This window comes from Scyliorhinus torazame, chromosome 24 (genome assembly GCF_047496885.1).
Source record: "Scyliorhinus torazame isolate Kashiwa2021f chromosome 24, sScyTor2.1, whole genome shotgun sequence".
NCBI classification, from domain to species: domain Eukaryota; kingdom Metazoa; phylum Chordata; class Chondrichthyes; order Carcharhiniformes; family Scyliorhinidae; genus Scyliorhinus; species Scyliorhinus torazame.
In genome coordinates, this window is record NC_092730.1 from 44,312,740 (window position 1) to 44,337,503 (window position 24,764).

The following is a 24,764-nucleotide window of genomic DNA, read 5'->3' on the forward strand; positions in this document are numbered from 1 at the left end:
AGTGTGTGAGTGTGGGGTTTACTCAATCTCTGATACAGTGTGTAAGTGTGGGATTTACTCACTCTTTGATACAGTGTGTGAGTGTGGGATTTACTCACTCCCTGATACAGTGTGTGAGTGTGGCATTTACTCACTCTCTGATACATTGTGTGACTGTGGGATTTACTCTCTCTGATACAGTGTGAGAGTGTGGGATTTACTCACTCTCTGATACAGTGTGTGTGTGTGATTTACTCTCTCTGATACAGTGTGGGATTTACTCACTCTCTGATACAGTGTATGTGTGGGATTTTCTCTCTCTGTGATACAGTGTGAGAGTGTGGGATTTACTCACTCTTTGATACAGTGTGAGTGTGTGGGATTTACTCACTCTCTGATACAGTGTGTGAGTGTGGGATTTACTCACTCTCTGATATAGTGTGAGAGTGTGGGATTTACTCACTCTCTGATACAGTGTGTGAGTGTGGGATTTACTCACTCTGATACAGTGTTTGAGTGTGGGGATTACTCACTCTCTGATACTGTGTGAGTGTGGGATTTCTTCACTCTCTGATGTAGTTTGAGTGTGGAATACACTTACTCTCCGATACAGTGTGTGAGTGTGGGATTTACTCACTCTCTGATACAGTGTGTGAGTGTGGGATTTACTCACTCTCTGATACAGTGTGTGACTGTGGGATTTACTCACTCTGATACAGTGTGAGAGTGTGTGATTTACTCACTCTGATACAGTGTGAGAGTGTGTGATTTACTCACTCTCTGATACAGTGTGTGTGTGTGGCATTTACTCACTCTCTGATACAGTGTGAGAGTGTGGGATTTACTCACTCTCTGATACAGTGTGTGTGTGGGATTTACTCACTCTCTGATACAGTGTGTGAGTTTGGGATTTACTCACTCTCTGATACAGTGTGAGTGTGGGATTTTCTCTCTCTGTGATACAGTGTGAGTGTGGGATTTACTCACTCTCTGATACAGTGTGAGAGTGTGGGATTTACTCACTCTCTGATACAGTGTGTGTGGGGGATTTACTCACTCTCTGATACAGTGTGTGAGTGTGGGATTTACTCACTCTCTGATACAGTGTGTGAGTGTGGGATTTACTCACTCTCTGATACAGTGTGAGAGTGTGGGATTTACTCACTCTCTGATACAGTGTGTGTGGGGGATTTACTCACTCTCTGATACAGTGTGTGAGTGTGGGACTTACTCACTCTTTGATACAGTGTGTGAGTGTGGGATTTACTCACTCCCTGATACAGTGTGTGAGTGTGGGATTTACTCACTCCCTGATACAGTGTGTGTGTGGGGGATTTACTCACTCTCTGATACATTGTGTGACTGTGGGATTTACTCTCTCTGATACAGTGTGAGAGTGTGGGATTTACTCACTCTCTGATACTGTGTGAGAGTGTGGGATTTACTCACTCTCTGATACTGTGTGAGAGTGTGGGATTTACTCACTCTCTGATACAGTGTGTGAGTGTGGGATTTACTCACTCCCTGATACAGTGTGTGAGTGTGGGATTTACTCACTCTCTGATACACTGTGTGAGGGTGGCATTTACTCACTCTCTGATACAGTGTGTGTGTGTGGGATTTACTCACTCTCTGATACATTGTGTGACTGTGGGATTTACTCTCTCTGATACAGTGTGAGAGTGTGGGATTTACTCACTCTCTGATACTGTGTGAGAGTGTGGGATTTACTCACTCTCTGATACTGTGTGAGAGTGTGGGATTTACTCACTCTCTGATACAGTGTGTGAGTGTGGGATTGACTCACTCTCTGATACTGTGTGAGAGTGTGGGATTTACTCACTCTCTGATACAGTGTGTGAGTGTGGGATTTACTCTCTCTCTGATACAGTGTGTGTGTGTGGGATTTACTCACTCTCTGATACAGTGTGTGTGTGTGGGATTTACTCTCTCTGATACAGTGTGGGATTTACTCACTCTCTGATACTGTGTGTGAGTGTGGGATTTACTCACTCCCTGATACAGTGTGTGAGTGTGGGATTTACTCTCTCTCTGATACAGTGTGTGTGTGTGGGATTTACTCTCTCTGATACAGTGTGGGATTTACTCACTCCCTGATACAGTGTGTGAGTGTGGGATTTACTCTCTCTCTGATACTGTGTGTGTGTGTGGGATTTACTCACTCTCTGATACAGTGTGTTTGGGATTTACTCACTCTCTGATACAGTGTGTGAGTGTGGGATTTACTCTCTCTCTGATACAGTGTGTGTGTGTGTGATTTACTCTCTCTGATACAGTGTGGGATTTACTCACTCTCTGAAACAGTGTGTGAGTGTGGGATTTACTCACTCTGATACAGTGTGTGAGTGTGGGGTTTACTCACTCTCTGATACAGTGTGTGTGTGGGATTTACTCACTGTCTGATACAGTGTGTGAGAGTGTGATTTACTCACTCACTGATACTGTGCGAGTGTGGGATTTACTCACTCTCTGATAGTGTGTGTGTGAGATTTACTCACTCTCTGATACAGTGCCCGTGTGTGAGATTTACTCACTCTCTGATACAGTGTGAGAGTGTGGGATTTACTCACTCCCTGATACAGTGTGTGTGTGGGATTTACTCACTCCCTGATACAATGTGTGTGGGGGGGATTTACTCACTCCCTGATACAGTGTGAGAGTGTGGGATTTACTCACTCTCTGATACAGTGTGTGAGTGTGGGATTTACTCACTTTCTGATACAGTGTGTGAGTGTGGGATTTACTCACTCTCTGATACAGTGTGAGAGTGTGGGATTTACTCACTCCCTTATACAGTGTGAGAGTGTGGGATTTACTCACTCTCTGATACAGTGTGTGAGTGTGGGATTTACTCACTCTCTGATACAGTGTGTGAATGTGGGATTTACTCACTCTCTGATACAGTGTGTGAGTGTGGGATTTACTCACTCTCTGATACAGTGTGAGAGTGTGGGATTTACTCACTCTCTGATACAGTGTGTGAGTGTGGGATTTACTCACTCTCTGATACATTGTGAGTGTGGTTGTATTACTCCAGCTGAGGCCTAACTAACGTTTTTATAGTTCCAGCAGAACCTGCCTGTTCTTAAACTCTGTGCATCGGCTATTAGAGACAAGGGTACCATAGGCCTTGCATTTTAAAGCTCACGGTCGTGACCTATGGGTGGATCTCGGGAACGTTTCAGGAGGGTGGCGGTAATCCAGATTGCAGGAGGAATGGCCGATGGTCACGACCAGCTTTTAAAAGTGCTGGCTGTGATGGCCGTTTTAAGATTAACGGCCATCCCGCGCATGCCTGCCTTATCAAGTAGTGCGCAAGGTGGACCGGCTCCTCCTGATGTCAGTGCACAGTCCCAGGCCAGTTATTTTCAGCAAATTCTGGAATCCTCCCACCGGAGGTGGCGCCAGCGAGCAGGTCACACGCCCCGTACGCTGACATCACGTGTTCTGGGCCCGAGAGAGATTCCTCCATTTAGCAGCTGCCAGCAGTGCTGGAGTGAACTCCAGGGCCTCTGGTGAACAACCCATGAAGAAGCTGAAAACAGGAACAAAGCAGCACAATGATGATTATTTGAGGGGTGGGTTTATAAATTGTGCCACTGCAATCAGGAGTCAAATTTCATGGGTGTTACATGCAGGGAATTACTGGCAAATGAAAATTTAAACCTCAAATTGTCAAAGACATTCTGGCGAGTTCGAGGACAAACCTCTGTAATTTTTTCAGTGGATGCAGTGAAATCTTCAATCATCAGCTGAAGTCATTATCAGAAATGTAACATTGAATAACAAAGCAAGTGAGATCGTGGGGACCAAGCAGGCTCACCTGTCACATTAAAGTCAAGTGAAAATGGTGGGTCGCGAAGATCAGCCGGCGATGGTCGCAAAGGCCGCCCAGCGAGGGTCCCGAAGGATGGCCGGTTGGTAAAAATGGGACCCCGGTTAAAAAGTTTGATCCACACTGCCATAGGCTTCCTTACCCATTGTATCCAGCTGCTCTGCTACCTTAAGGTACTGGTGTACATGCACACCAAGATCCCTCCGGTCCTTCGTGCCTCCCAGCGTCCTGCCATTTATCATGTATTCTCTGGTCTTGTTTGTCCTGCCCAACTGCATCTCTTCCAAATTGAATTCCGTTTGCCACTGATCAGTCCATCTGTGTCCTCCTGTATTCGGAGGCTATCCTCCTCAACATTTACCACCCCACCAAATTTCATATTTGCAGCAAACTTACTGATCAACCCTCCTATATTCATATCTAAAGCATTTGTATCAACCACAAACAGCAAGGGCCTCAACACTGATCCCTGTGGGAAACCACTGGATATGATCTTCCAATCAGAGGCTCGGGGCTGGTTTAGCACAGTGGACTAAACAGCAGAACAATGCCAGCAGCGCGGGTTCAATTCCCGTACCGGCCTCCCCGAACTGGTGCCGCAATGTGGCGACTTGGTGCTTTTCACAGTAACTTCATTGAAGCCGACTTGTGACAATAAGCGATTATTATTATTATTAGAAAGACACTCCTCCACCAACAGCCTCTGCTTCCTGCCACTCAGCAATTTTGGATCCAATTTGCCAAATTTCCTTCAGTCCCTGGGGCATGTGTCTTCACATCAGTCTCCCATGTGGGACCTGATGAAAAGCCTTGCTGAAGTCCAAGTAGATTACGTCAAATGCATTTCACTCATCTACACACCTGTTCACCTCTTCATAAAATTCAATCAAGTTGGTCAGACATCTCCTCCCCTTAACCAAACCACGCTGACCTTTTAATATCTGCCTCTACAAATGCAGATTAATTCTGTGTCTCAGATTTGCTTCCAATAGTTTCCCCACCACACAGGTTAGACTGACTGGCCTGTAGTTTCCTGGTTTATCCTTTCCTCTCTTCTTCAATAATGGTACCACATTGGCGATCCTCCAGTCCGCCAGCACCTCTCCTGTGGCCAGACAGGAATTAAAAATTATTGCCAGTGTCCCTGCTATTTCCTCGCTTGCCTCACTCATCAGCCTGGGATACATTTCATCTGGCCCTGGAGCTTTGTCTACTTTGAAGCCTCCCACTCAGAACCTCCTCTCTGTCTATATTAATCTCTTTAGTTTTATTACATTCCTTCTCCCTGCTTTCTATACCCACACTGTCCTTCTCACGGGTGAACACTGACACAAAGTACCCATTTCGAACCCCACCTACATCCCCCGGCTCCACACTCATGTTACCACTGTGATCCATCATGGGCCTTACTCTGCCCCAAGTTATCATTTTACCCTTAATGTACTTTTAGAACAACTTAACAACTTTATTTTACCTGCCAGTATCCTTTCAGTATCTGGTGCGACCGCATTTGGAGTATTGAGTGCAATTTTAGTCGCCGCATTATCGGAAGGATGTGGAAGCATTGGAAAGGGTGCAGAGGAGATTCACCAGCATGTTGCCTGGTATGGAGGGAAGATCTTATGAGGAAAGGCTGAGGGACTGAGGCTGTTTTCGTTAGAGACAAGAAGGTTAAGAGGTGACTTAATTGAGGCATACAATAGGGCAGCACAGTGGCGCAGTGTGTTAGCCCTGCTGCCTCACGGCGCTGAGGTCCCAGGTTCGATCCTGGCTCTGGGTCACTGTCCATGTGGAGTTTGCACATTCTCCCCATGTTTGCGTGGGTTTCGCGCCCACAACCCAAAGATGTGCAGGGTAGGTGCATTGGCCCCACCAAATTACCCCTTAATTGGAAAAAATGAATAGGGTACACAAAAATTTTTTTTTTTTAAATTGAGGCATACAGGATGATCAGAGGATTGGATAGGGTGGACAGTGAGAGCCTTTTTCCTTGGATGGTGATGTCTAGCACGAGGGGACTTAGATTTAAATTGAGGGGAGATAGATATAGGAAAGAGGTAGGTTCTTTGCTAAGAGAGTAGTAAGGGCATGGAATGCCCTGCCTGCAACAGTAGTGGATTCGCCAACACTAAGGGCATTCAAATGGTCATTGGATAGACATATGGACAATAAGGGAATAGTGTAGATGGGCTTTAGAGTGGTTTCACAGGTCGGCACAACATCGAGGGCCAAAGGGCCTGTACTGCGTTTTAAGTCCCCTCTTGCACATTCGATACACCTCTAGCACGTCTGCTGTTTTGAGCCCTTGATATCTGCCACAAGCCTCCCCTTTTCTACTTATCCAACGCTGTATATCCCTCAATATACATGGTTGACTGGATTTGTTGGTCCCACCCTTTTCTTGATTGGAACATGTTGGCCGTGTACTCTGCCTATTTCCTTGTTGAATGTGTCCCACTGTTCTGTCACAGATTTACCTAATGGTGTCTGTTCCCTATCAACTCTGGCCAAATCATATCTGATCTTATTAAAATCAGCCTTCCTCCATTTGTGAACTTTGATCTCAGGTCCATCCATCTCCTTTTCCAGAACTATCTTGAATTTAATGAAGTTATGATCACTGTCTGCAAAATGCTCCCCCAACGATACTTCAACCACTTGTCCAGCTTCGTTACTGAAAATGAAGTCCAAGACCGCTCCTCTCTTGTCTGTCCTTCTACGTACTGGCTTAAAAAGTTCTCATGGATGCATTTTAAGAATTACGCTCCCTCTAAACCGTTCACACTATGACTACCCCAGTTCATATTGAGGAAGTTGCGATCCCCCACTGTTCCCACTATCACAACCCTATTACTTTTCCACTTCTCTGAAATTTGCCTCCATATTCACTCTTCTATTTCTCTCGGATGGTTAGGGGGCCAATGGAACACTCCAGCAATGTGATTGCTCCTTTTTGGTTTTTAAGTTCTTCCCATTTGGCTTCAGGAGAGTTCTAATATCTGGGCCCCGCAAGGCTGCCTACTTAGCCCCTCACTATCCTCCTTGTACACACATGATTGCGTGGCAAAATTTGTTTCCAACCCCATCCACAAGTTTGCTGATGATACGATCATAGTGGGCCGAATCGCAAATAATGAAGAGTCAGAATACAGGATGGAGATCGAGAACCTAGTGGAGTGGTGTAGCGACAACAACCTCTCCCTCAATGCCAGCAAATCTAAAGAGCCGGTCATTGACTTCAGAAAGCTATGAACTGGACACACCACTGTCAGCATCGATGAGGCCGAGGTGGAGATGGTTAGCAGTTTCAAATTCCTAGTGGTTCACATCTACAAAAATCTGTCCTGGTCCACCCACATCGACGTTACCACCAAGAAATCTCAACAGGGCCTTTACTTCCTCAGCAAACTAAGGAAATTTGGCATATCCACAGTAACTCTTACCAACTTTTACAGATGCACCATAGAAAGCATCCTAGCTGCTGCATCACAGCCTGGTATGGCAACCGCTCGGCCCAAACCCGCAAGAAACTTCAGAGAGTCGTGAACACAGCCCAGTCCATCACACAAACCTGCCTCCCATCCATTGACTCCATCTACACCTCCCACTGCCTGGGGAAAGCGGCAAGCACAATCAAAGACCCCTCCCACCCGGCTGACTCACTCTTCCAACTTCTTCCATCGGGCAGGAGATACAAAAGTCTGGGAACACGCACAAACAAACTCAAAAACAGCTTCTTCCCCACTGTTATCAGACTCCTAAACGACCCTGTTATGGACTGACCTCATTAACACTACACCCCTGTATGCTTCACCCGATGCCGGTGTCTATGTAGTTACATTGTGTACCTTGTGTTGCCCGATTATGTATTTTCTTTTATTTCCTTTTCTTTTCATGTACTTGGTGATCTGTTGAGCTGCTCGCAGAAAAATATTTTTCACTGTACCTCGGTCCACGTGACAATGAACAAAATCCAATCCAGTTGAAGAGCTTTCTAAGATGTCATCTCTCCTTACTGCTGTAATTCATTCTCTGATCAAAATTGTGACACTCCCTCCTCTTTTACCTCCTGCCCTATCTCTCCTGGAGATCCTGCATCCTGGAATATTGAGCTTCCAATCCTTCCCCTCTCCCAACCGTGATACAGTGACAGCAAATACATCATAACCCCATGTTCTCACTTCATCTGCCTTGTTCGTCTGACTCGCAATCTCGCTGTGATATAGAACGCATACTTACTGTTTACTGCTAAGTTAGTGTGTGTGAGTTTTATCCTCAATGTCTCTGTGATATATAATGCATATTTTACTCCTTCCTGCTCAGTTACTGGTGTGTCAGAGTGAGAGAATGTGAGTGTGTGTGCGTGTGTTTTATTTTCAATATCACTCTATGATATATAACACGTATTTTACTGCTTACTGATCAGTTATTGATGAGTGAGTGTGTGTTTATGTGTGTGAGAGAGTGTGAGTGATCGCATTGTGTGTGAGAGCGAGCGCGCGTGAGAGCGAGCGCGTGTGTGAGAGCGAGCGCGTGTGAGATTGAGCGCGTGTGTGAGAGCGCACGCGCGTGTGAGAGCGAGCGCGCGTGAGAGCGAACGCGCGCGTGAGAGCGAGCGCGCGCGTGAGAGCGAGCGCGTGCGTGAGAGCGAGTGCGCGTGTGAGAGCGAGCGCGTGTGAGAGCATGAGAGAGTATGTGTGTGTGTGAGCATGTGTGTGTGTGAGCATGTGTGTGTGTGTGTGAGCATGTGTGTGTGTGAGCATGTGTGCGCATGTGTGTGTGTGAGCATGTGTGTGTGTGTGAGCATGTGTGTGTGTGTGAGCATGTGTGTGTGTGTGAGCATGTGTGTGTGTGAGCATGTGTGTGTGTGAGCATGTGTGTGTGTGAGCATGTGTGAGTGTGAGCATGTGTGAGTGTGAGCATGTGTGTGTGTGAGCATGTGTGTGTGTGAGCATGTGTGTGTGTGAGCATGTGTGTGTGTGAGCATGTTTGCATTTTACCCTCTATCTCTCTTTGATATATTGCACATATTTTCCTGTTCCTGCCCAGTTACTGGTGTGTGTATGAGAGAGTGAGCGTGTGTTTTACCATCATTGTCTCTCTGTGATAGATGATGCATATTTTACTGCTTTTTACTCAGTAACTGTTGTGTCAGAGAGTGTGAGTATCAGAAAGTGTGAATATGAAAGAGTGTGTGTGTGAGGGAGCATGTGCAAGTGAGTGTGTCAGTCTGATTGAGGGAGTGTGTGTGTGAGAGAAATAGTCTGCAGGAGTGTGAGTGTGTGGGGGGAGAGAGTGTGTGTTTTACCTTCATTGTCTCTCTGTGATATATAACATATTTTACTGCTCAGTCACAGGTGTGTGAGTGTTTTATCCTCACTGTCTATCAAAAATAACATATTTCACTGCTCAGTAACTGGCGTGTGTGTGAGAGAGAGTTTGTGTGTGGGGAGAGCGCGTGTGAGCATGTGTTGTACCCTCACTGTCCCTCTGTGAAAACAGCAAGAAGTCTTGCTGGAGAGGGATAGGGCCATACGGCAGGGCAAGGTTTATAATTGGGGGAGGGGGGAACTTCCGGTTGCGGCTATGCGGAGCTAAGTTGCACATTCGGCGGCTCCCGCTAAAACGGACTTTTGGGCTCTTTTCAATGCCCCCATCCGTACTTTTTCGACGTTTCCCGGTGTGGGAAGGAGTCTACAACAGCTCCCCGTCAGTATATGGCTTCAACTAGGAGCGGGGTGAAAAAAAAGGTGGTGGTGGACCCGAAGAAGGTGCGAGGGAAGAAGGACAAAATGGCGGCGGGTGGAGACCAGGCAGCGTGGATGCAGTGGGCGGAAGAGCAGCAGGAGGGTATCCAGCGCTGCTTCAGAGAGAATAAAATGGACCTGCTAGAGACGATGAAGGCTTCTATTGATAAGCTGCTGGAGACACAGACGGCCCAGGGAGTGGCGATCCGCGAGGCTCGACAAAAGATCTCTGACAATGAGGACGAGATCTGAGGCCTGGCAGGAAAGGTGGAGGCGCACGAGGCGCTCCACAAGAAATGGCAGGAGCGGTTCGAGGAGATGGAGAATCGGTCGAGGTGGAAGAATCTGCGGATTCTGGGCCTCCCGGAGGGGCCGGACGTGAGGGACTATGTGGTCACCATGTTGAACTCGCTGATGGGAGCGGGGTCCTTCCAGGAGCCCCTGGAGCTGGAAGGGGCCCATCGAGTGCTGGCGAGGAGGCCCAAGGTTAATGAGCCTCCGCGGGCGGTGCTGGTGAGGTTCCATCGGTTCGTCGATCGGGAATGTGTGTTCAGGTGGGCCAAGAAGGAGAGGAGCAGCAGGTGGGAGAACGCGGAGGTTCGGATATATCAGGACTGGAGAGCGGAGGTGGCGAAGAGGGGGGCCGGGTACAATCGAGCGAAGGCGGTGCTGCACAGGAAGGGGGTGAAGTTTGGCATGTTACAGCCGGAGCGACTGTGGGTTACCTACAAGGACCGGCACCACTATTTTGAGTCTCCAGAGGAGGTGTTGGCCTTTGTTCAGGCCGAGAAGTTGGACACAGATTGAGGGTCGGGACGGGCGATTGGGGACTATGGTTGATATGCTATGTTTCTTTTTGTTTCGAGGGGGGGGCTTTTGTATTGCTCCGGGTTTCTTTTTCTTTGTGTTTTTTCTCTTTTGGGTCGGAGAAGGTGGCTGGGGCGGGTTGGGCACTGTTTTGGTTGGGTTGGTCGGGGGGCTCTTGAAGGTGAGATGGGGCCCCGCGGGGGATGGGGAGGCCTGAGTCAGGGGTGAGGGGACAGGGCCTGTAAAAGGAGCTGCGTCAGAGGTGGCGGGGCCTGGTAGGTGGAAAGCGTGAGCTTTTTCCCACGCTGAAGACTGGAGGGGGCGGGGCCGGGGCGGGGAAGCGAGGGTTGTTTCCCGCGCTTAGAACAGAAGGGGGAGGGGGAGAGCCTATGGATGGGGATGGGAGAGGAGGGTGTGCCACACAATGGGAGGAGTCGAAGGAGAGGCGGGAGTGGCCGGGGTCAGCAGGAGACAGCTGACTTGCAGAAGTGCAATGGGGGGAGTAAATCAGCTAGGATGGGTCCTAACCGGGGGAGGGGGGTTGAGTGGGGGGGGAAATCGAGCTGCTGCTATGGTCAAGGAGGAGCTGGAGAGAGTGGAGGTGGGGGGGGGACTAGACGGGGGTATGCCGCTGTGGGGAACGGGCCGGGTGTGGGGTGTGGGCACGTGGCTGGCCAAGGAGGGGCCATGGCTAGTCGGCGGGAGAGGGGGGCGGGTAGCCCCCTGATCCGGCTGATAACCTGGAATGTAAGGGGACTGAATGGGCCGATTAAGCGGGCCCGCATGTTCGCACACCTGAAGGGGCTCAAGGCGGATGTGGTTATGCTTCAGGAGACACACCTGAAGGTGGCAGACCAAGTAAGATTGAGGAAAGGGTGGGTAGGTCAGGTGTTTCACTCGGGGCTGCATGCCAAAAATCGAGGGGTGGCGATCTTCGTGGGAAGGAAGGTGTCGTTTGAGGCGTCGAGCATTGTGGCAGATAATGGCGGCAGGTACATGATGGTAAGTGGTAAGTTGCAGGGAGAGAGGGTGGTACTGGTCAATGTGTATGCCCCAAACTGGGACGATGCGGGTTTTATGCGGCGTATGTTGGGTCGGATCCCAGACTTGGAAGTGGGGGGCCTGATCATGGGGGGAGACTTTAACACGGTGCTGGACCCGACACTGGATCGCTCCAGGTCTAGGACGGGTAGGAAGCCGGCGGCGGCTAGAGTGCTGAGGGGGGTTTATGGACCAGATGGGAGGGGTGGACCCTTGGTGATTTGCAAGGCCGGGGGCTAGGGAATTTTCATTCTTCTCACATGTCCATAAGGGTTATTCCCGAATCGACTTTTTCATCTCGAGTTGGGCGTTGATAGCGAGAGTAGAGGATACTCAGTATTCGGCAATAGCCATTTAGGACCACGCCCCGAATTGGGTGGACTTGGAGATGGGGGAGGAGAGGGACCAGCGCCCGCTGTGGCGCTCGGAGGTGGGGCTGTTGGCGGACGAGGAGGTGAGCGAGTGGGTCCGAGGAAGTATAGAGAGGTACCTGGAGACCAACGCCAACGGGAAGGTCCGAGTGGGGATGCTATGGGAGGCACTGAAGGCGGTGGTGAGGGGAGAGCTGAACTCCATTAGGGCCCACAAGGAGCGGAGGGAGTGGGGACAGAGGCTGGTGGGGGAGATGGTGAGGGTAGACAGGAGGTATGCGGAGGAGCCCGAGGAAGGATTGTTGAGGAAGAGGCGCAGCCTCCAGGCCAAATTCGACCTGGTGACCACCACGAAGGCGGAGGTGCAGTGGAAGAAGGCCCAGGGGGCGATTTACGAGTATGGGGAAAAGGCAAGCCGGATGCTGGCACATCAGCTTCAGAAGCAGGACGCAGCTAAGTTAAGGACAGTGGGGGGGGGGGGGGGGGGGGGGGGGGGGCGGAGTGGAGCGGGCATCAATGGGGTCTTCAGGGACTTCTACGAGGAATTGTACCGATCCGAGCCCACGGGAGGAGGGAGGGATGGGCCGCTTCCTGGACCAATTGAGGTTTCCAAAGGTGGAAGAGGGACTGGTGGCGGGATTTGGGGCCCCAATAGGGCTGGAGGAGCTGATCAAAGGGATAGGAAGCATGCAGGCAAGGTAGGAACCGGGGCCGGACGGTTTCCCGGTCCAATTCTTGAAAACATATCTGGACCTGTTGGGCCCGCTGTTAGTTAGGACCTTCAATGAGGCAAGGGAGGAGGGGGCTTTGCCCCCGACGATGTCCCGGGCACTGATCTCCTTGATCCTGAAGCGGGCAAGGATCCCCTGCAGTGTGGGTCTTACAGACCGATTTCCTTGCTAAATGTAGATGCCAAGGTGCTGGCGTAGGTCTTAGCCTTGAGGATTGTGTGCCGCAGATCATCCATGAAGACCAGACGGGGTTTGTGAACGGGTGGCAGTTGAACGCGAATGTGCGGAGGCTTTTGAACGTTATCATGATGCCGGCGAGGGAGTGGGAGGCGGAAATAGTGGTAGCGATGGACGCTGAGAAAGCCTTCGATAGGGTAGAGTGGGGGTATCTGTGGGAGGTGCTGAAGAGGTTTGGGTTTGGGGAGGGGTTTGTCAGGTGGGTTAGGCTGTTGTATGAGGTCCCGATGGCGAGTGTGGCCACAAACAGGAAGAGGTCAGAGTACTTTCGGTTGCACCGAGGGATGAGACAGGGGTGTCCCCTATCCCCCCTTCTCTTCGCACTGGCGATTGAACCCCTGGCTATGCCACTGAGGGAGTCAAGGAACTGGAGGGGGTTGGTGCGTGGTGGGGAGGAGCATAGGGTGTCACTTTATGCGGACGACCTGCTGCTGTCTGTGATGGACCCGGTGGGAGGAATGCCAGAAGTAATGAGGATTCTTAGGGAATTCATGGACTTTTCGGGGTACATCCTCAACATGGGGAAGAGCGAGCTGTTCGTAGTTCATCCAGGGGACCAGGAGAGGGGGATTGGCGATCTCCCACTAAAAAAGGCGGAGAGGAGATTCATGTATCTGGGAGTCCAGGTGGCCAGGAGCTGGGGGGCCCTGCATAGGCTTAACTTTACAAGGCTGGTGGAGCAAATGGAGGAGGAGTTCAAGAGGTGGGACGCGTTGCCGCTGTCCTTGGCGGGTAGGGTGCAGTCAATCAAAATGACGGTGCTCCCAAGGTTTTTATTCCTGTTCCAGTGCCTCCCAGTGTTTATCCCGAAGGCTTTTTCAGGCGGGTTAACAGGAGTATAATGGGGTTTGTGTGGGCGCGACGGACCCCGAGGGTGAGAAGGGTGTTCCTGGAGCGGAGGAGAGATAGGGGGGCACTGGTGATGCCCAACCTCTGTGGATACTACTGGGCCGCCAATGCGACGATGGTGCGCAAGTCGGTGATGGAGGGGGAGGGGGCCGCATGGAAGAGGCTGGAGACGGCATCTTGTGTGGGTATGAGACTGGGGGCGCTGGCAACGGCACCGCTGCCGCTCCCTCCAAGGAGGTATACCACGAGCCCGGTGGTGGTGGCTGCCCTCAAAATTTGGGGGCAGAGGAGGCGAAAGAGGCCGGAATTCTGGCCTTTGCATCCCTGGTAGCCCGGCGAAGGATTCTTCTTCAGTGGAAGGATGCGAGGCGGCCAAGCGTCGAATCCTGGATCAACGATATAGCGGGGTTTATTAAGTTGGAGAGGGTGAAATTCGCCTTGAGAGGGTCGGTACAAGGGTTCTTTAGGCAGTGGCAACCGTTCTTAGACTTCCTGGCAGAGCGGTAGACATTGGTTAATGGCAGCAGCAACTCGGGCGGGGGGGGGGGGGCGGGGGGGGGGGGTTCACTTTATTTTTTTTGGTTTTGTTATTTACACTGGAGGGTCTGAGGGGTTGGATATACTTGTTGTATTAAGTCAGGGTGTCAATGTTAATTTATTATTTATGTACAGGGCGGGAGGGGGATATGGAGGGTTGTTTTTCTGGACTGTGTTTTGTACTTAACCCTGGTGGGTTTCTTTTTCATTTTGTTATTGATATTTTATGAAAACCTTTAATAAAAATTATTTTAAAAAAAATAATAATAATTGTGGGAGGGTTAATGATGATGCGATTAGGCAAGAATTCGGAAGCATTAGATGGGAACAGAAACTGTCAGGGAAAAGCACAAATGAAAAGTGGAGCTTGGTCAAGGAACAAATACTGCGTGTCCTTGATAGGTATGTCCCTGTCTGGCAGGGAGCAAATGCCCGTGTGAGGGGACCATGGTTCACAAAACAGGTTGAATGTCATGTCAAGAGGAAAAAGGAAGCGTATGTAAGGATGAGAAAACAAGGTTCAGTAGGGTCGCTTGAGGGTTAGAAAGTAGCAAGGAATGAGCTTAAAAAAGGGCTTAGGAGAGCGAGGAGGGGGCATGAGAAGTCCTTGGCGGGTCGGATCAATGAAAACCCCAAGGCTTTTTCCTCTTATGTGAGAAATAAAAGAATGACCAGGGTGAGGTTAGGGCCGGTCAAGGACAGTAGTGGGAACTTCTGTGTGGCATCAGAAGAGACAGGAGAGGCGTTGAATGAATACTTTTCTTCAGTGTTCACCAAAGAGAGGGGCTATGTTTTTGAGGATGAGTGTGTGAGACAGGCGGGTAGGCTGGAGGAGGTAGATGTTCTGAGGGAAGATTTATGAGGAATTTTGAAAAATCTGAGGGGCAACATGTCCCCTGAGCCAGATGGGAAATATCCTCGGTTTCTTTAGGAGGCATGGGATGAGATTGCAGAGCCTTTGGCTTTGATCTTTGGGTCCTCACTGTCCACGGGGATAGTGCCAGAGGACCGGAGAGTGGCGAATGTTGTTCCTCTGTTCAAAAAAGGCAATAGGAATGACCCTAGTAATTATAGGCCAGTTAGTCTTACTTCGGTGGTCGGTAGGTTAGTAGAAAGGGTCCTGAGAGATAGGTTTAATGACCATTTGGAAAGATTGCCCAATTAAGGGGCAATTTAGCTTGTCCAATCCACCTAACTTGCACATCTTTGGGTTGTGGGGGTGAAACCCCCGCAGACACTGGGAGAATGCGCAAACTCCACACGGACAGTGACCCAGGGCCAGGATTCGAACCCGGGTCCTCAGCGCCATAGGCAGCAATGCTAACCACTGTGCCACCGTGCTGCCCTTGGTGGTCGATAAGTTCATGGAAAGTGTCCTGAGGGATAGGATTAATGACCATGTGGAAAGATGCAGCTTAATCCGGGATTGTCAACAAGGATTCGTGAAGGGTCTTGCCTCACAAATTTGATTGAATTCTTTGAGGAGCGAAGTGTGCAGATGAAAGTAGAGCAGTTGATGTACTATACATGGATTTCAGTAAGGTTTTTGATGAGGTTCCCCATGGTCAGGTCATGAAGAAAGTAAGGAGGTATGGGATCGAGGGAAATTTGGCCAATTCGATAAGTAACTGGCTATCACATAGAAGACAGAGGGTGGTGGTGGATGGAAAATTTTCAGACTGGAGACCAGTTACCAGCGGTGTACCACAGGGAGCAGTGCTGGGTCCTCTGCTATTTGTGATTTTTATCAATGACTTGGAGGAGGGGGCTGAAGGGTGGGTCAGTAAATTTGCTGATGACACCAAGATTGATGGAGTAGTGGATGAGGTGGAGGGCTGTTGTAGGCTGCAAAGAGACATTGATAAGATGCAGAGCTGGGCCGCAAAATGGCAGATGGAGTTTAACCCCTGATAAGTGCGAGGTGATTCATTTTGGTCGGACAAATTTGAATGCGGATTACAGGGTCAACGGCAGGGTTCAGAGGAATGTGGAGGAACAGAGAGATCTTGGGGTTCATGTCCACAGATCTCTGAAGGTTGCCACTCAAGTGGACAGAGCCGTGAAGAAGATCTATAGCGTGTTAGTGTTTATTAACAGGGGCTTGTGTTTAAGAGCCGTGGGGTTATGCTGCAATTTACACGACCCTGATGAGACCACATTTGGAGTATTGTATGCAGTTCTGGTCACCTTATTATTGGAAGGATGTGGAAGCATTGGAAAGGGTGCAGAGGAGATTTACCAGGATACTGCCTGGATTGGAGGGTAGGTTTATGAGGAAAGGTTGATGGAGCTAAAGCTTTTCTCATAGGAGTGAAGGAGGATGAGAGGCGACTTAATAGAGGGTTGCAAGATGATGAGGGGGATAGATAGAGCGGACGTTCAGAGACTATTTCCTCGGGAGGATGTAGCTGTTACAAGGGGGCATAACTATAAGGTTTGGGGTGGGAGATATAGGAGGGATGTCCGAGGTAGTTTCTTTACTCAGAGAGTGGTTAGAATGTGGAATGGACTGCCTGCTGTGATAGTGGAGTCGGACATTTAGGAACTTTCAAGCGGTTATTGGATAGGCATATGGAGCACACCAGAATGACAGGGAGTGGGATAGTTTGATCTTGGTTTCGGACAAAGCCCGGCACAACATCGAGGGCCGAAGGGCCTGTTCTGTGCTGTACTGTTCTATGTTCTAACAACACCAGGTTCAAGTCCCACAGGTGGTGCTTCGAAACAAACCTTTTGGACTTTAACCTGGTGTTGTAAGACTTCTTACTGTGCTCACCGTAGTCCAACGGCAGCATCTCCACATCATCTCTGTGATATATAACACATTTTACTGCTTAGTAACAGGTGTTGGAGAGTGTGCGAGTGTGTGTTTTACCCTGACTGTCTGTCTATCATATACAACATATTTTGCTGCTCACTGCTCAGTTGCTGGAGTGTGTGAGTATGTGAGAGTGGCGAGAGTGTGTTTTACCCTCACTGTCCCCCTGAGACATACAATGCATATTTAACTGCTTACTGCTCAGTGACTGGTGTGTGAGAGAGCATGAGTGTGTGTGAGAGATAGTGCCTGTATGGAGAGTGTGAAGGTGTGATTTGCCCTCATTGTTTCTCCGTGATATATGATGCTCACTGGTGTGTGTGAGAGAGTGTGTGTGTATGAGTGGGTGCTTTATCCTCACTGTCACTCTATGGTACATAACATATATTTTACTGCTTACTGCTCAGTTAATGGTTTATGAGTGTGCGCGTGAGTGAGAGAGTGTGTGTGAGATTCTCAGTGATGTCTAAAACCTTGTAATATTCAGTTAACGGTGTGTGTGTGTGAGAGAGAGAGTGCGAGCAGAAGAGTGTGTGTGGGTGTCAGTTTTAAGACCATAAGACATAGGAGCGGAAGTAAGGCCATTCGGCCCATCGAGTCCACTCCACCATTCAATCATGGCTGATTTCAACTCCATTTACCCGCTCTCTCTCCTTAGCCCTTAATTCCTCGAGAAATCAAGAATTGATCAACTTCTGTCTTAAAGACACTCAACGTCCCGGCCTCCACCGCCCTCTGTGGCAATGAATTCCACAGACCCACCACTCTCTGACTGAAGACATTTCTCCTCACCTCTGTTCTAAAGTGACTCCCTTTTATTCTAAGGCTGTGCCCCCGGGTCCTAGTCTCCCCTGCTAATGGAAACAACTTCCCTACATCCACCCTATCAAGCCATTCATTATCTTGTAAGTTTCTATTAGATCTCCCCTCAACCTCCTAAACTCCAATGAATATAACCCCAGGATCCTCAGACGTTCATCGTATGTTAGGCCTACCATTCCTGGGATCATCCGTGTGAATCTCCGCTGGACCCGCTCCAGTGCCAGTATGTCCTTCCTGAGGTGTGGGGCCCAAAATTGCTCACAGTATTCTAAATGGGGCCTAACTAATGCTTTATAAAGCTTCAGAAGTACATCCCTGCTTTTATATTCCAAGCCACTTGATGTGAAAGTATACAAACTCAGCAATAGCATGATGGGAAAAATAGCCAATTTATGTAACCAAGTGTAGGACAGCTGTGTCAGCTAAGTGCCAAGATCAGACCCTGACAAACTAGACAAAGCTAAGAATCCACATAATTGTATCATACAAGGCCAGAAGAGGGAAAATAGTGCCTGACCTTATTAAAACCTGATAACAAAGCCACGATCTAGGAATGTCCTAATAACACAACCTCCTCATGTCCTAGGTTCATCTGCGTCAAGGCATCATGAGGGCAGAGGTAAAAACAAAATAGGACCACGTCTTAAACCCTCTAAAGACAAAATACTGCAAATAAGCCGAGTCAGGGTCTTTCCATGACAACATGTTTGATCAGAAGTTATGACTGTATTGACATTTTTGAACAAGGTCTGTTTTTGTAAAATGATACAGCTTTTGTATAAATATTGAACGTTTTCTCCATGTCTTTGCGAGCTTGAGAAAGAATGAGCAGGTTTACCTTAACAGCTCTCTCTCTCTCTAACCTGTAGCCATCTGCATGCAGACTTTGGTCAATAAAGACAAAGTTAGTTTTATCGAAACCAAGGTGTAAAGTTGTTTTTGTCACAGTCTTGAAGTAGGAAAGATTTTAAAAGATGACATTGCATTTGCATGAATGACAACATTGCATTTGCTTTCTTAATTACGGACTCAACCTGCAAGTTTACCTTTAGCGAATCCTGGACCAGGACTCCCAAGTCCCTTTGCACTTCAGCATTATGAATTTTGTCACCGTTTAGAAAATAGTCCATGCCTCTATTCTTTTTTCCAAAGTGCAAGACCTCGCACTTGCCCACATTGAATTTCATCAGCCATTTCTTGGACCACTCTCCTAAACTGTCTAAATCTTTCTGCAGCCTCCCCACCTCCTCCATACTACCTCCCCTCCACCTATCTTTGTGTCATCGGCAAACTTAGCCAGAATGCCCCCAGTCCCGTCATCTAGATCGTTAATATATAAAGAAAACAGCTGTGGCCCCAACACTGAACCCTGCGGGACACCACTCGTCACTGGTTGCCATTCCGAAAAAGAACCTTTTATCTCAACTCTCTGCCTTCTGCCTGACAGCTAATCGTCAATCCATGTTAGTACCTTGCCTCGAATACCATGGGCCTTTATTTTACTCAGCAGTCTCCCGTGAGGCACCTTATCTAAGGCCTTTTGGAAGTCAAGATAGATAACATCCATTGGCTCTCCTTGGTCTAACCTATTTGTTATCTCTTCAAAGAACTCTAACAGGTTTGCGAGGCACGACCTCCCCTTACTAAATCCATGCTGACTTGTCCTAATCCGACCCTGCACTTCCAAGAATTTTTCTCCTCATTGTCTCTGTGATACATAAGGCATATATTAGTTTATGCTGCTCAGTTACTGATATGTTTGAGAGTGGGTGTGCGCGAGAGAGAGTTGGTGTGTGTGCAAGAGGGGAGTGGGCGTGCGTGTGTGAGAGAGAGTGGGCGTGCGTGTGTGAGAGAGAGTGGGCGTGCGTGTGTGAGAGAGAGTGGGCGTGCGTGTGTGAGAGAGAGCGGGCGTGCGCGAGAGAGAGCGGGCGTGCGCGAGAGAGAGCGGGCGTGCGCGAGAGAGAGCGGGCGTGCGCGAGAGAGAGCGGGCGTGCGCGAGAGAGAGCGGGCGTGCGCGAGAGAGAGCGGGCGTGCGCGAGAGAGAGCGGGCGTGCGCGAGAGAGAGCGGGCGTGCGCGAGAGAGAGCGGGCGTGCGCGAGAGAGAGCGGGCGTGCGCGAGAGAGAGCGGGCGTGCGCGAGAGAGAGCGGGCGTGCGCGAGAGAGAGCGGGCGTGCGCGAGAGAGAGCGGGCGTGCGCGAGAGAGAGCGGGCGTGCGCGAGAGAGAGCGGGCGTGCGCGAGAGAGAGCGGGCGTGCGCGAGAGAGAGCGGGCGTGCGCGAGAGAGAGCGGGCGTGCGCGAGAGAGAGCGGGCGTGCGCGAGAGAGAGCGGGCGTGCGCGAGAGAGAGCGGGCGTGCGCGAGAGAGAGCGGGCGTGCGCGAGAGAGAGCGGGCGTGCGCGAGAGAGAGCGGGCGTGCGCGAGAGAGAGCGGGCGTGCGCGAGAGAGAGCGGGCGTGCGCGAGAGAGAGCGGGCGTGCGCGAGAGAGAGCGGGCGTGCGCGAGAGAGAGCGGGCGTGCGCGAGAGAGAGCGGGCGTGCGCGAGAGAGAGCGGGCGTGCGCGAGAGAGAGCGGGCGTGCGCGAGAGAGAGCGGGCGTGCGCGAGAGAGAGCGGGCGTGCGCGAGAGAGAGCGGGCGTGCGCGAGAGAGAGCGGGCGTGCGCGAGAGAGAGCGGGCGTGCGCGAGAGAGAGCGGGCGTGCGCGAGAGAGAGCGGGCGTGCGCGAGAGAGAGCGGGCGTGCGCGAGAGAGAGCGGGCGTGCGCGAGAGAGAGCGGGCGTGCGCGAGAGAGAGCGGGCGTGCGCGAGAGAGAGCGGGCGTGCGCGAGAGAGAGCGGGCGTGCGCGAGAGAGAGCGGGTGTGCGCGAGAGAGAGCGGGTGTGCGCGAGAGAGTGTGGGTGTGTGTGTGAGAGAGTGGGTGTGTGTGAGAGAGAGTGGGCGAGCGTGAGAGAGAGTGGGTGTGCGAGCGAGTGAGCCTATGTGTATTTAACCCTCATTGTCTCTCTTTGATATATAACACATATTTTGCTGTTGCTGCTCAGTTACTGGGGTGTGTGTTGAGTGTGTGAGAGAGAGAGTGAGAATCTATTTGACCATCACTGTCTCTGTGATATATGATGCATATTTTACTGCTCACTGCTCAGTTACTGTTGTGAGAGTGTGTGAATATGAGAGTATGTGAATATGAGAGTGTGTGTGTGAGAGAATGTGCCACTGTGTGTTTGGGAGTGTCTGAGTGTGAGAAATAGTCTGCGTGAGTGTGTGTGTTTTACCTTCATTGTCTCGGTGATAAAAAACACATATTTTACTGCTCAGTTACTGGTGTGCGAATGTGTGTTTTACCCCCACTGTCCCTCTGCGATATAAAACGCATATTTAACTGCTTACTGCTCAATGACTGGTGTGTATGTGTGTGTGTGAGAGAGAGTCTGTGAGAGAAGGAACAAGAGTGTGAGAGAGAGAGCGTGAGTGTGTGTGAGAGTTAAAATATGAGAGTGTGTGCGCTTTACCCTCACTGTCCATGATGCATAACACATATTTTACAGCTTACTGCTCAGTTACTGCTGTGTGACTGAGTGAGAGAGTGTGAGTGAGAGAGTGAGTGCATGTTTTACCCTCACTGTATCTCTGTGGTATATATCACATATTTAATTGATTACTGCTCAGTGACTGGTGTGTGTATCAGAGGGAGAGTGTGTGTGTGTGTGTGTGAGAGAGAGTGTGTGAGTGAGTGTGTATTAACCTCACAGTCTCTCTGTGATATACAATTAATATATTCTTGATTACTGCTCAGTTATTGATTTGTGAGTGTGTGGGAGAGACAGTGCGTGGGTGTGTGAGAGTGTGTGAGAGACAGAGTGTGAGTGAGTGTGTATAAACCTCTCTGTTTATGTGTGCGATATGACATATTTTACTGCTTAATGCTCAGTTAATGGTGTGAGAGTCCCTGTGATATACACTGCATATATAGTGCTTCCTCCTGAGTTACTTGTGAGTGAGCATGTGCATAAGAAAACGCGAGTGTGTTTTTTACCCTCACTGTCTATTTATGATATATGGCATATTTTACTGCTTCTTGCTCAGTTGTTGGTGTCTGAATGTGTGAGATTGTGTTTTCCACGGTAGCTGTCTGTCTCTGTTATAAGTGTGAGGGGAAAAATTAATTTGATTCTCTAACTCCTGTCTCTGTGCTTGCATTTGTAGCTGTCTGTCTCTGTTATGGGATTCTGGGTTTAATCTCCGTCTGTAATATTATTTACAGATACACGAGAGGACAGGTAATCTCAGTCTGTCCACCTCTCTGATGTGCAAGATTTTACTGTGTTTTCTGTACTTGTCAATATCTGTTTTGTGAGTTAAGGGTGAACATTCTGTTCAGTATTGATCCTCCATTATTACTTTTAGTGATAACATTGATATGTTAAATGATCTATTTCCATGTCTGTTTCATGAGAATGACACTGTACCATTATATCTGAGATTGTGTGAGATATTTGGATTGGAATTTAATATTTTGTTTTGGGAGGTGTCTCGGTAGAAGTTTATGATTAATTCGGCCCTTTTCAATAAGCTGTACTATCCGACCTTCCACTTGTATCAAAGGTTCACAACTTGTGAGAATGAAGGATGGCCTTACAATTTGATAAGTGTCCCTTTGGAGAACTATTTCAATGTATCATTTTTCTGTTAATGCCTTATTCAAGTGTTTTGCTTCTGATATATTTTAAACTAAGAAAGTTACAAAAAAGTGCCAATGGATACTTGCACATTGATTGCTGAATCTATAGCCTAATTAATACTATACTGATTACTTTACAGATGAAACGCTGTTGTCAAAAGTTGATCCAACATTCCTTGAGAGAGTAGGGGTGAATTGTGAAAAATTATGCCACCTGTCCTCTCGTGTATCTGTAAATAATATTTACATGTTCTCCAGAAGGCCAGATTTACTTGAATTTCTTCAATTGGATAATGAGGACTGTTGGATTGGACATGTTCATCTGGGACTTGAGGTCTCTGCGAATCTGTCTGCTTCTGCTCTGTGACGGTGGAGCTGATGTTGTGTCTGTGTCTCTGCAATGTTGCATTAATATTGTACTTACAGTCAGTTAGAAGGAGACGGCTGCACATTCACGTTGCTGAGGAATCATCATAATCATCATCTTGGAACTCATCATTTCATCTGTTGAACTAGGAAGAAGAAAACAAATTTCATGTAAGTTAGGGTCAGATGAGGCCAATGATAGATCAATCCATTCTTTCAACTGATAATCAGTAAAAGAAAGAAAATACTCTCCAAATCCTAACCCAGAATCAGACAATAAGCCAGGCCCAGAAAGAGCTCTCCCTTCCCCCCGCTCACTCCAAGTCCCGGAACAAGATCGTGCTCCGCTGCGCCTCTTGCAAACAGCCCCCGATTCTCCCTGAACTCCCCCCGAGTCAGTAATGATCTCTGAGCCTCTTTGCTCACACTCCCAGATGGAGGTGCTGCTGCAATGAGAACGCTGTTTCCTCGCTGACCTGGGCCCTGACATTGACATTTCCCTCAGCTTCAACAAAGCGATTCCACTCACTGACCAAATGGAGAATGTCTGGGGGAGCGGCTGCGCATGCGCTTAATCTCAGAGTGACGTCTCTGGGGCGTGGTTCACCGGGCATGCGCAGATCCCCGCAGCAATTCCGCATTGAGAATCAATGGGAGTATTCCCCATTTCACTGTCATCACATGTGGAGCAAAACCTCCTACAGAGCCCGTGTTGGGGGGACTGTGTGTGTGGCTGCAAATGGCCCTGCGCCCTCGGGCTCAACCAATCACCTTTGTAGCTGTGTGTTTGTGCCAATGAGAGATTCAATTTGCAGTCATTGCCTGCAGCTTGTTTGTTATTACTCTGTCACTCAGCCCCTCAAACTCACACTTTCTGCAAACTACCATTCCACTGAACCACAGAATTACTACAGTGTGAAGGAGGCAATTCGGCTCATCGAGTCTGCAGCGACCCGCTGAAAGAGCACCCCAGCTCCGCCCACTCGCCGCCTTATCCCCATAAACCCGTAACCCCACTGAACCGACACACCCTTGGACACAGCGGGAATTCAGCATTGCCGACCCACATAACCTGCACATCTATGGCCTGTGGGAGGAAATCGGAGCACCCTGAGGAAACCCACCGACACACATGGGGAGAACATGCAAACGCCATACAGGCAGTCACTCAACGCGGGTCCCTGCCACAGTGAGGCAGCAGTGGAAATCACTGTTCCACCTCCGGGCTTACTCACTCCCCTAGTTCACTCACTCTCCCGGTTCACTCACTCCCCTGATTTACTCACTCCCTTGGTTCACTCACTCCCCTGGTTCACTCACTCCCCTGGTTCACTCATTCTCCTGCTTCACTCACTCCTCTGGTTCACTCACTCCCCTGGATCACTCACTCTCCTGGTTCACTCACTCCCCTGGTTCATTCACTCTCCCGGTTCACTCTCTCCCCTGATTTACTCACTCCCCTGGTTTACTCACTCTCCTGGTTTACTCACTCTCCTTGTTCACTCACTTCCCTGGTTCACTCATTCCAATGGTTCACTCACTCCCCGGGTTTACTCACTCCCCGGGTTTACTCACTCCCCTGGTTCACTCCCCTGGTTCACTCACTCCCCTGGTTCACTCATTCCAATGGTTCACTCACTCCCCTGGTTTACTCACTCCCCGGGTTCACTCACTCCCCTGGTTCACTCACTCCCCTGGTTCACTCACTCCCCTGGTTTACTCACTCACCTGGTTCACTCACTCCCCTGGATCATTCACTCTTCTGGTTCACTGACTCCACTGGCTCACTCACTCCCCTGCTTCATTCACTCTCCTGGTTCACTCACTCCCCTGGTTTACTCACTACCCTGGTTCACTCGCTCCCCTGCTTCACTCACTCTCCTGGTTCACTAACTCCCCTGGTTCACTCATTCTCCTGGTTCACACACACCACT

At 49.4% G+C, this 24,764-nt stretch overlaps 1 protein-coding gene across 1 annotated transcript in view; it reads right to left on the reverse strand.

Moving 5' to 3' along the window:
- LOC140400030 (histone H2B-like) overlaps window positions 1–22,967 on the reverse strand; it is a 75,258-nt gene extending 52,291 nt beyond the window's left edge. The window contains exon 1 of the mRNA XM_072489517.1: window positions 22,889–22,967. The gene's annotated coding sequence lies outside the window, so the exon portion shown is untranslated. The remainder of the gene's footprint in view (window positions 1–22,888) is intronic.
- Between the last annotated feature and the right edge of the window lie 1,797 nt (window positions 22,968–24,764).